This window comes from Cricetulus griseus, assembly GCF_003668045.3.
Source record: "Cricetulus griseus strain 17A/GY chromosome 1 unlocalized genomic scaffold, alternate assembly CriGri-PICRH-1.0 chr1_1, whole genome shotgun sequence".
Lineage (NCBI taxonomy): Eukaryota > Metazoa > Chordata > Mammalia > Rodentia > Cricetidae > Cricetulus > Cricetulus griseus.
The window spans coordinates 118779686-118792555 of record NW_023276807.1 but is presented as its reverse complement, the minus strand read 5'-3'; the positions used below and the strand labels follow the sequence as shown (position 1 = coordinate 118792555).

The 12870-nt window shown below is 40.7% G+C and overlaps 1 pseudogene; it reads left to right on the top strand.

Moving 5' to 3' along the window:
• The first annotated feature begins 11682 nt into the window (after nucleotides 1-11682).
• Nucleotides 11683-12495, top strand: LOC107979369 (annotated as a pseudogene).
• The last annotated feature ends 375 nt before the right edge of the window (nucleotides 12496-12870 follow it).

Genomic DNA, 12870 nt, shown 5'->3' with positions numbered 1-12870 from the left:
AAGCTCTACCATAGAGCCATAGTTCTGAAAACACCTTATTTTTGACAAAGGTGCTAAATCTATACAATGGAAATTTGATAGCATCTTCAACAAATGGTGCTGGCACAATTGGATTCGGACATGCAGAAGATTGCAGATTGATCCATACCTGTCACCATGCACGAAACTTAAGTGCAAATGGATCAAAGATCTCTCCATAAATCCAGCCACACTGAATCTTCTAGAAGACAAAGTGGGAATTACCATTGAACAAATTAGTACAGGAGACCTATTTCTGAACATCACGCCAGGAGCACAGACATTGAGGTCTGCAATTAATAAATGGGACCTCCTGAAACTGAGAAGCTTCTGTAAGGCAAAGGACACAGTCAGTAAGACAAAACGACCACCCACAGAATGGGAAAAGATCTTCAACAATCCCACATCTGACAGAAGGCTGTCCAAAATATACAAGGAGCTCAAGAATCTAGCCACCAAAACACCAAACAATGAAATTAAAAAGTGGAGTGCAGAACTAAACAGAGAATTTTCAACAGAGCAATCTGAAATGGCAGAAAGACACTTAAGAAAGTGCTCAATATCCTTGGCCATCAGAGAAATGCAACTCAAAACAACTCTGAGATACCACCTCACACCTGTTAGAATGGCTAAAATCAAAAATTCCAATGACAACCTATGCTGGAGTGGATGTGGAGAAGAAGGAACACTCCTCCATTGCTGGTGGGAGTGTGAACTTGTAAGACCATTCTGGAAATCAGTATGGCGGTTGCTCAGAAAAATGGGAATCAGTCTACCTCAAGATCCAGTCATTCCTCTCTTGGGTATATACCCAAATAGTGCATGTTCATACAACAAGGACATGTGTTCAACTATGTTCATAGCAGCATTGTTTGTAATAGCCAGAACCTGGAAGCAACCTAGATGCCCCTCGACTGAAGAATGGATAGAGAAAATGTAGTACATTTATACAATGGAGTACTACTCAGCAGAAAAAAGCAATGGAATCTTGAAATTTGCAGGCAAATGGATGGAACTAGAAGAAACCATCCTGAGTGAGGTAACCCAGTCACAAAAAGACAAACATGGTATGTACTCATTCATATATGATTTTTAGACATACAGCAAAGGTTTACCAGCGTATAATCCTCTTCACCAAAGAAACTAGGAAACATGAAGGATTCTAAGGGATAAATAAACCCCAGGAATGGGAAGTGGAATGAACTCCTGAGCTAATTGGGAGCATTAGAGTAGGGGAGAGGGAGCTGCCACAATAAGAGCAGGAAAAGAGGAGGAGAGGAGAGGAAATGGAGGAGCAGAGATATTGAATAGGGGGAAGATTAGAGGAAAGAGAGAAGGATGGGAGGTACCAAACTAGAGGGAGCCACTATAGGTCTGAGAAGAGGTCTGAACTAGGGAGATCTCCAGAGACCTACAAGGATGACACGATCTGACAAACCAGGCAATGGAAGAGAGGATAACCTAAAAGCCCTTCCCCTAAAATGAGATTGATGACTACTCTTTATGCCATCCTAGAGCCGTCATCCAGTGGCTGATGGAAGCAGAGACAGACATCCATAGAAATACACTGAGCTGAAATCTGGAACCTAGTTGAAGAGAAGGAGGAATGAAGATCAAAGGGCTCTCTACCAGGTTGGAGAAACCCACAGAAACAGTTGGCCTGAACAAGGGAAAGCATATCGACCCCAGACACTATCTGGGAGGCTAGTACAAGACTGATCCAGCCCCCTGAACATGGATGCCAATAAGGAGGCCTCTGCACTCCAGGGATCATCTGGAAGTGGATTAGCATTTTTCCCTGGTATAAGAAGGGACTTTGAGAGCCCATCCCACATGAAGGGATACACTCTGGCTCTGGACTCATGAGGAAGGTCCTAGGCCCAGCACAGGAAGATTAGGTGGACTTTGCAGAGCCCCTGTTGAGGGCCCTACCCTGCCTGGGGAGTGATGGGTGGATGGGGTGTGGTGTAGGTTGAAGGTGGGGGAGGAGGGATTGGGGTGAGGGGAGGGAGAGGGAGAAGGGACTTACATGTGAAACAAGCCTGTTCCTTAACTTGAATTAATAAAAAGATATAATATATATATATATATTATATATATATATATATATGTAGAATCTAACCGGAAGTTTGATACAATGTAATTCTTAAGAAATTGAAATATATCTTAGGTTTTGCAAAATTCCAAAAATGATCAAGGCCATACAAAATAGTAGCCACATGGTTTAGGGTGTTGATTTTCTCTTCTTGAGTTTCTGTCTCTTAAAAAAAAAAAAACACACCAATGTGTTGTTCTTGAATAACAACAAAATAGCAGGACTCAAGCTACAATGGCATCAGGATCAGAATCCAGACCTATAAGGGCCTCTGGGCTTGTTGCTCATTCCACTTCCACTCACACAGCCAGTCTGACCGAGGGCAGGGATGGGTAAGCAAAGCCCTGCTTGTGTTGGTGACTGGTCTGGGCTGGTCTGTAGACAGTCAGACTGACCCAGGATCCTACCAGCCCTGTCCCCACTCCCTCCTCCTCAGCTTTCTGCCTGTTGGCATCTAGCCACCTGGAGTCTGTTCAAATGAACAAGCTGCCTTTTCTTTCTACATATTGGTTTCTCCTCCATTTGAAAACAAAACTCTTCCCCATCTGCTTGCTTCTGGGATCACCATAATTGCATGGAGGATAATTGGCGGCAACTCAATCTGAGGAAAACCCTGTTGATTCGAAACACAGTTTCAATAAACGTTTGTGTTTCCTCGTTTTGCTAAATGGAGCCTGTGTCTCAGCCAGCTCTGCAAATGCAGGAGTAGAAATTAACCAGAGGCATACGAGGAGGAGGAGAAGTATGCAACAATACTGTCATGAACCCTTTGTTTCTAAGAATTCTCTGCTAACCGGGGACCCATTGACTTGTCTGGATTGTTCCCCAATCCATAAAGCACCAAAGTAAATGATGCCAGAAGACAGCCCTTGAATGCAATGAGACTGCCAAGCATGGGGACATTCCCCAACTCTATGTACTAAGCCATGGCTTCATCTGATAACTGATTTGGTCAACTCCCATAAAACAGAAAAGACCATTGCCTTCATACTGCACACTTGCTTTCTGACACTATCACTATAAATGAGGCCACTTGAGTTTATGTGCAATCTGGGGACAGAGAGTATAGTGTCAAAGGACAAGCCAGTCATTTCCACACATAGATTGGAGTACTGCCTCTGAAACAGCAGTCCATGTGAAATTGACATGTCCTATAATGTCATGTTTCCTCCATGTCTCATCTGTACCAGGAAGGTTACTATTCTTTCCAGTTCACTGAAATGCAGTGAATGACAACTTTGATGTTCACCTTAGATGAGCAGCTGATGTATAGCAGATTTGGAAAGCATGGCACTTACTCCTAAGTTGGTGTCCATTCAGCCAACCCTTACTTAGTGTTAATTGTCTATCAGACATTGAATTATGTGCTGGAAAATTCAAAAGAAAAGAAAATATAGATAAGGCATTCTTCTTCCTGAATCTCAAAGACTTGCAATAGAGACAAACAATAAATAAGGACATGAATTGGAAACATAACAAAGTCTACGATGCAAAAAAAAAAAAAAATACCAGTAGAGTGAAGACAGAGGTGCTATGACTTCAGGTAGGTTATCCTGAAGAGAAATTATATGAGCTGATACCTGAGTGCTTAACCATATGAAAAAGCAACAGAAAAGTGAGAATTGGGAATGTTGTTGATAGATTCAAGGGGGAAACAAGAATATGAAGAAGTAGGATAATTGACAGGGTTAATAAAAACAATAAATTAAGTCAGACATTATGGTTCTAGGTTAGTGTTTCTTGTATTCCATAGAAGCTCTATATAAAGCTGTTGTGAATCAAATTTTTAGATAGTCTGGTTAATCTGAGAAGATGATGGAATGAGAAAGGGCAGGGACTCACCCACAGGAGGCTGGTGACATAGTTCTGTTGAGAGGGAATGGTGACTCAGACCTCAGCAGTATCAGTAGAGATGGGATGAGGAGAATGTTTTGTAAGTTCATTTATCTGTGTGCCTTAACAGGACACCTGTTTGCCTAAGCAATCTAAGATGAAGTATTTGACTTCAGTCATAATCCAGATGATTAGACACCAGGAAATAATCAAATTAAGGGCTAAAATCAATGAAGTAGAAACTACGGAAACAATACAAAGAATCAATGTAAGAAAATCAACAAGAGAGACAAACATTTATCCAAACTTACCAAAACACACAGATAGAGAACATGCTAATTAACAAAATCAGATATGAAAAGGGGGACATAACAATGGACAATGAGAAAATCCAGACAATTATCAGGTCATACATTGAAAACCTGTAATACAGGAAATTCAAAAATCTAAAGAAAATGGACAATTTTCTGGATAGTCATCACTTACCAAAATCAAATCAAGATCATATAAGCAATTTAAATAGACCTATAACCCCTAATGAAATAGAAATAGTCATCAAAAATCTCACAATCAAAAAATGCCCAGGGCCAGATGGTTTCAGTGCAGAATTCTACCAGAAATTCAAAGAACAGCTAATACCAGTTCTCAAAGTTTTCCACACAATGGAAGCAGAAGAGTCATTACCAAAGTCTTTTTACTAGGCTTCAATTACCTTGTTAGCCAAACCACACAAAGACACATCTAAGATAAAGAACTATAGACCAATCTCTCTCATGAACAATGACGCAAAAATACCCAACAAAATACTGGCAAATTAAATCCAAGAACATATTAAAAAAGTCATAGACCAAGATCAAGTAGGCTTCATCCCAGGGATACAAGGATGGTTCAACATACGAAAATTCATCAATGTAATCTGCCATATAAATAAACTGAAACAGAAAAACTACATGATCATCTCACTAGATGCAGAAAAAGCCTTTGACAAATCCAAAACCCCTTCCTGATAAAGGTCTTGGAGAGATAAGAGATAACAGGAGCATACCTAAATATAATAAAAGAAATGTACAGCAAACCAACAGCTAACATCAAACTAAATAGAGAGAAACTCAATGAAATTCCTCGAAAATCAAGAACAAGACAACAATGTCTACTCTCTATATATCTCTTAATGTCGTACAAGAAGTTCTAGCTACATCAATAAGAAAACAAAAGGACATCAAGTGGATAAATATTGGAAAAGAAGAAAACAAACTTGCAGTATTTGAAGATGATATGATAGTTTACATAAATGACCTGAAAATCTCTACCAGGGAATTCCAACAGCAAACACCTTCAGCAAAGTGGCAGGATACAAGATTAACTCAAAAAAAATCAGTGGCCCTACTATATACAGACAATAAACAGGCTGAGAAAGAAATCAGAGAAACAACACCTTTTACAATTGCCACAAACAACAACAACAAAAAAAAAACTTGGGGTAATGATAAACAAACAACTGGAAGACCTGTGTAAAAACAAGGGGTCCAGACCAGGCTGGTGAAACCCACAGAAACAGCTGACCTGAACATCAGGAACTCTTGCTCCCCAGACTGATAGCTGGAATACCAGCATGGGGCTGATCCAGACCCCAGGATCATGGGTTTCTGTGAAAAAACCTTTGAAATCTACAGGATCTCCTGTAGTAGTTCAGTACTTATCTCTAGCATAGGTGTGGACTTTGAGAGCCCATTCCATATAGAGGAATACTCCCTGAGCCAAGACACATGGGGGTGGTCCTAGGGCCTATGCCGAAGGATACAATAGACTCTGATGACACTCTATGGAAGGCCTCATCATCCAGGGGGAGCAGAAAGGATATGCGATAGTTAGTGTTTTGGTGGGGGGTGGGTAGGGGAGGATGGGAGGGAGAAGGGAACTGGGATTGTCATGTAAAAAATCCTGTTTCTAATTCAAATAAAAAAAGTTGGAAAAAAAGAAAAAATAAATAAATAAGTACTCTTGTAGTACAGTTAAACAAAAAAAAGAAAGAAAGAAAGAAAGAAAGAAAGAAAGAAAGAAAGAAAGAAAGAAAGAAAGGAAGAAAGAAAGAAAGAAAGAAATTAAAGAAGATACCAGAAAATGGAAAGATCTCCCATGCTCTTGGATAGGTAAGATCAACATAGTAAAAATGGCAATCTTGCCAAAAAGCAATATACAGATTCAATGTAATCCCCTTAAAAATCCCAGGAAAAATTTTCACAGACTTTGAAAGAACAATACTCAACTTTATATGGAAAAACAAAAAACCCAGGATAGCCAAAACAACACTGTAAAATAAAGGAACTTCTGGAGGCATCACCACCCCTGACTTCAAGCTCTATTATAGAGTTGTAGTCCTGAAAACAGTTTGGTATTGGCACAAAAATAGAGACTAATGAAATCAAATTGAAAACCCTGATATGGACCCACACACCTACCATCAGCTAATTTTTACAAAGAAGCTAAAAGTATACAATGGAATAAAGAAAGCATCTTCAACAAAATGGTGCTGGCATAACTGGATGCTGGCATGTAGAAGATTGAAGACAGATCCATGTCTATCAACATGCACAAAACTTAAGTCCAAATGGATCAAAGAACTCAACATAAATCTAGCTACACTGAACATCTTAGATGAGAAAGTAGGAGATTCCCTTGAATGAATTGGTACAGGAGACTGCTTCCTGAACATAACAGAATCGGAAAACCACACATTTGACAGAGGGCTGATTTCCAAAATATACAAATAATTCAAGAAGCTAGTCACCAAAACACCAAGTAATTCAATTAAAACTTGGGGTAGAGAACTTTCAATAGAGGAATCCAAGATGGCTGAAAGACAATTAAGAAAGTGCTCAACATACTTAAACATCAGGGAAATGCAACTCAAAACAATTTGAGATACTATCTTGCTCCTGTCAGAATGGCTAAAATCAAAGACATCAAGGACAGTTTTTATGCTGGAGAGGATGTGGAGAAAGGGGAACACTTCCGCACTGCTGGTGGGAGTGCAAACTCCTACAGCTACTTTGGAAATCAGTATGGCAGTTCCTCAGGAAACTGAGAGTCAATCTAACACAAGATCGAGCAATTCCACTCTTAGGCATATACCCAAAAGATACAAGATTTCCTACAAGGAAATCTGTTAAACTATGTTCATAGCAGCATTATTTGCAATAGCCAGAACCTGGAAGCAACCAATATACCCCTCAACTGAAGATTGGATAAAGAAAATGTGGTACATTTACACAATGGATTATTACTCAGCAGAAAAAAAAAATGGAATTTTGACATTCACAGGCAAATGGATGAAACTAGAAGAAACCATCCTAATTGAGGTAACCCAGTTCAAAAAAGACAAACATGGTACGTACTCCCTCATATGTGGATTTAAGAAGTAGAGCAAAGTATTACCAGCCTACAATCCACACTGCCAGAGAAGCTAGGAAACAAGGAGGACCCTAAGAGAGACATACATTGTCCCCTCCAGAAGGGGAAAGGGACAAGATCTCCTGAGCTAATTGGGAGCATGTGCAGAGGGGAGAGGGAGTTAGGAGAAAGAGAAGGGAAGAAGAGGAGGGGAGAGGAGAACATGAGGGAGCAGGAAGATCGAGTAGGGGGAAGAATAGAGGAGAGCAAGAAAAGAGATACCATAATAGAAGGAGAAATTATAGGTTTAAAGAGAAATCTGTCAGGGAAATGTCCAGAGATCTACAAGGATGACCACACCTAACAATATAAGCAATAGTGGGGAGGCTGTCTTAAATGCCCTTCACTGATAATGAGATTGATTTCTACCTTACATGCCATCCTAAAGCCTTCATCCAGTAGCTGATGGAAGCAGAAGCAGACACCCACAACTAAACACTGAGCTGAACTCCTGGATTCCAGTTGCAGAGAGGGAGGAGTGTTGAGAAAAAGGGTCAGCACCAGGCTACAGAAACCCACAGAAGGAGCTGACCTGAACAAGGGGAAGCTCATGGACCCCAGACTGATAGCTGGGAAGCCAGCATGAGACTGATCTAGACCTCTGGAACGTGGGTGTCATCTAGGAGGCCTGAGCAATCTTTGAGGCCTCTGGTAGTGAGTCAGTATTTATCTCTAGTATAGGAATGGATTTTGGGAGCCAATTCCACATAGGGGCTTGCTCTCTCAGCCTAGATACATAGGGAAGGGCCTAGAACCTGCTCCAAATGATATGACTGAATTGAAGATCCCCCAGGGAAAGCCTCACCCTCCTTGGAAATCAGAAAATGGATCTGATAGGGAGTTAGTGGTGAGGAGGGGAGGGAATGAGAACTGGAATTGAGATGTAAAACAAGCTTGTTTCTAATTTAAATTTAAAAATCACGAAAAAAATTTGCGAGGATTGAAATTAGTTATATGCCAAAGTGTTCTTGTCTAAATGTCATACAAACATAACAGAATGCAGAGTTCAAGGGTTTTAGTCTAACAAACCAAAAGTGAGCTCGGTTACCTGGTAGCTGAGTTACTTTGATCAAGTCCCCTGACATCTAGCCCCAGCTACCTCACCTGTGAAATAAATAGGTCCATACTACATGCATAGGTCTTTTTTTCTTGATTTCAATGCATAGACAATGATCACATTTTATTTAAGTTTCTACATTAGTTTTCTAGGGTTATAGGTGCAAATTATATAAATTGAGTGCTCAAAACAGAATAAATGGTCTCGCTCACCATTTTCCAAGAAGTCCAAAGATGAAGTAGTGACAGAACCAAACTCCCTCCAGAACCTGTGGCTATGAGTCATTTCAATTCCAGAAGCTTCTCTTTGCTCCCAGGCATGCATTACCACTGGAAGAATGACTCCAGTCTTGAACTCCATGACCTGACGCTATCCTTCACCAGCCTGTGTCTCTGTTTCTCTATGGTATGTTGTCCTTGCTTCTCTCCTCTTATAATAAAAGGCAGTCATATTAGACTAGAAATTCAGAATAATGAGTGTGACACAATTTTAACTTGATCACTTTTGTACAAAAACCTTTTTCACAATAAGGGTCTCAGACAGTAGGAATTAAAGCTTCAATGTGTCCCTTTGAAACACACACTATCCCTATTTGGCTTCTTTTCTATATTTCTAACTAGAAAAACAATGATCAGCTGCAAGTGCTAGAAGCTATCTGGGCAAGAGGGTAAAATCAGAACTCCAAAGGAAAGAACCATGGGGAAATGAAGCAAGTTTGATGTTAAAATCAAAACTTTTGTTAGCAGTATATGCCATCCCGAGGAAGTTTGTCACGTTGAAGGATGGCAAGGAAAAGGAAGAACTGAGAATGAGCCAGTCATATCAGGAAAGGAAGAGTTAACCTGCTCCAATTAGGAGTGATGGGGGCAGGTGGAGAGCTCTTACCAAGTGCAGTGGATACTAGATTGGCGTTCCATTGTTGGGCAAGGAGTAGGCTGTGTGATAATTAACAAAGAAAGTAATTTGTGAAAAGCAGGTTCTGGGTGCTGCAGCTCTTTAATTCTACACAGGTTGAAAGTCTAAAGAAATGAGCCTGTAAGTCACTCCAACTTATATTTATGTTTGATACTGGCTTGCTCCGACATGTACCATCTTCTGAGGCAGACAAACTCAGGAATTAAAATGATTTCTTCCTGTTTGTTGTCTCTTTTCTTGCTGGTTTGTTTTAATAAAAATTCAGTTTAGACCTTTTGTAAGTATGCACTTAATTTCACCAAACATAAATGGTACATAAAAATGCCTGGTTATCAATATTTTTCTCCTTTAAGTGTGGAGGTGCTAATCTGGCAATTAAGTACATTTTTGAAATGTTCAGATGGAAGATGGTGAGGGATGTCTTCTGAGGAAAATTAATGCAAGCAGTGTTAAATTGTAGGAAGAAAGGAAAGAATCAGCATATTTTCTTGCCATAGAAATTGCAGTGGCATTCGAAGGAGATCAAAGTGTTAGCAAACCATTATCCCAGAATGAGTGAAGTACAATGTGGACTTTGAATCTGTAAAGTGGAACTGACAGTGCCTCTTTCATGGCATCGAGTGCTGCCCTGTGAATTTCCCTAGTCATAATTTAATCCCCATGTGTCATATCAAACCACATTAGCAGACACTTATTAACATCAGCACCATGCCAACCTTCTTGGGAAGGATCGGTGTGCTGATGGAGTCTTGCCTCTTAAGAGTTGTCATACTCACTCCCTCCCTCCCCCTCCCTCAGGTTGACAACATCCCTCCAAATCTAGGTGTTGCCTTTTAAGTCCTTATCTCTTGTTAATGCATAATTACAGCACAAGAAATGAATGCACCTCAGGTAAAAAAATATCTCAATTTGATAGGATTTGATAAAAACAAAGCAAATAGCACTGGGGATGAGACTTGAAGGAAGAACCCAAGGACATTTCAAACAGAAAAATAAAATGAGACAGTGACTGAAAGCAGAGAGGTAGGGAATCACTGAAAATTAGGAAGCAGCAAGTTTGAAGTCATTAATTTTTTTTAATGAGCTGGAGCTGAGAGTGAACTCAGACTGTCTTTAAGATTTCAGTATGGGTTGGAATTCAATCAAAAAGAAACTACGTATTTGAGTCAGGAAAAAAAATTAGGGAAAGGAAGTGTGCACTTATTGCATTCCTACTGCCGGTTAATAAAAAGATCCTAGGTTGCCCCTCCATGACCAACTTTGGAATCGACAATAAACTAAATCACCAGCTGAGGTGTGGTATCTGAGGGCCCCTGAGTCCTGTCATGACCAAGAAACAATTGCAGTAGCATAATAATGGTGGACAACAAAATATGGTGACACAAACACCTACCCATGCATGCCTTCCCCATGAAGGGCAGAGACATGGGTTCCTCTCCATGGGTACTACCCAAACATTATACAAATCAGTGGAGCTCAACTTAAACCAAGAACCTCATCTAGAATGGATTGTGGGAAATGCATGTTTAATCTAGATTTCAGTTTTTTTTTTTTTAACTTCTCCCAGTTGAAAAGAAAAAAGGTGGAGGTATGATTGATTCAAGCCACAATACCGGGAAAGCTATTGCAATATTATAGTGGATGAGGGAACTGATGGTTTAAGACATTTTGCTTGGTGGTCATATGTAGGAAAAATTAAAGTCATTAGTCAGAGAAACCAAAATAAATTTTCAAAAATAAGATTTAATTCATATGATGAATGAAGTATGAATCAGATATTTTGTTGGTAAGAACATTATACCTTCACTAGCTGTGTGTGTGTGTGTGTGTGTGTGTGTGTGTGTGTGTGTGTGTGTGACAGACACTGACAGAGAGAGAAGTGATGTGTGTGAATACCTGTGTATTATAAGAAAACTGCCTTGTGACTCATAAGAGCACTTACCAGTATGGAGCAATGAAACACTGATAAAGAAAAGGCAAGGCATCCCTGAACTCAGAAGGTCGGCCTACAGTTGTCATTTTATACTATTCTGGGCTAAATCGTAGAGGCATCCACGGGGTTCTTGAATTAATTTCTCATTTTAAATATCAGCTGTCTTTTTAGGTCAAGCAACAGTATACATTTCTGGGGGCGGGGTTCTGCAATACGGTGCCTTAAGTATGGGTATTGGCAGACAGTAAATGTGTATCTAATTAGATGTGACTCGGTGTTCTCCTTTCTCTAAAACCTGCTGAGACTCTTCCAGAATCCTTGATTGGTTCAGGGAAAGAAAAGAATTGTTTCTCCATTTAAAAGAAAGAAAGACTCTCTCTTCTCCAGCCAACCAAGATGTCCAAGGGAAAGAAGGCCAAGGTGAAGAAGGTGACCCCGGCCCCGCCGTTGTGAAGAAACAGGAGGCCAAGAAAACGGTGAACCCTTTGTTTGAGAAAAGGCCTAAGAACTTCGACATTGGTCAGGACATCCAGCCCAAACAAGATCTCACACGCTTCGTCAAATGGCTCCCATACATTTGACTGCAGCCTCAAATGGCCATTCTATATAAGCAGCTTAAAGTTCCTCCTGCCATTAACCAGTTCACTCAGGCCCTGGATCGGCAAACAGCTATCCAGCTGCTCAAGCTTGCCCACAAATACAGGCCAGAGACAAAGCAGGAACAAAGCAAAGACTGTTGGCCCGTGCTGAGAAGAAGGCTGCTGGCAAAGGGGATGTCCCAACTGAGAGGCCACCTGTTCTTCTAGCAGGAGTCAATACAGTCACCACCTTAGTGGAGAACAAGAAGGCTCAACTGGTGGTAATCGCCCACGATGTAGACTACATTGAGCTGGTGGTCTTCCTGCCTGCCCTGTGTCGGAAGATGGGGGTCCCCTACTGCAGCATCAAGGGATAAGCCAGGCTGGGACGACTGGTCCACAGGAAAACATGTACCATCGTTGCCTTCACACAGGTTAACTGGGAAGACAAGGGTGCTATGGCTAAGCTGGTGGAAGCTATTAGGACCAATTACAAGGACAGATATGATGAGATCCGCCGCCACTGGGAGGCAATGTCCTGGGTCCTAAATCTGTGGCTCGAATTGCCAAGCTGGAAAAGGCAAAGGCCAGAGAACTCGCTACTAAACTGGGTTAAATGTACACTCACCACTAAGTTTTCTGTACATAAATACAAACTTATCTTCCATCTAAAAAGAAAGGAAGGAAGGAAGGAAGGAAGGAAGGAAGGAAGGAAGGAAGGAAGGAAGGAAGGAAGGAAGGAAGGAAGCCTGACTGGTAGGGAAGTTCTCGAGATTTGCGAATATGGGAGAACCATATCTGGGTCAGTTCTTGGCTACATCTTAGCTAAACTTTGCTCTATTATACCATTAAGGTGGCAAAGGCACATTCATTTCATCTAAGCTGAAACCCAGAACCTTCCTTAGAGCCGTCACTGCTCTGTGCCTCAGTTTTATCCTCTATGAAATGGACATGACATTTATTATGCAGAGTACTGAGGATTCCTTGGATA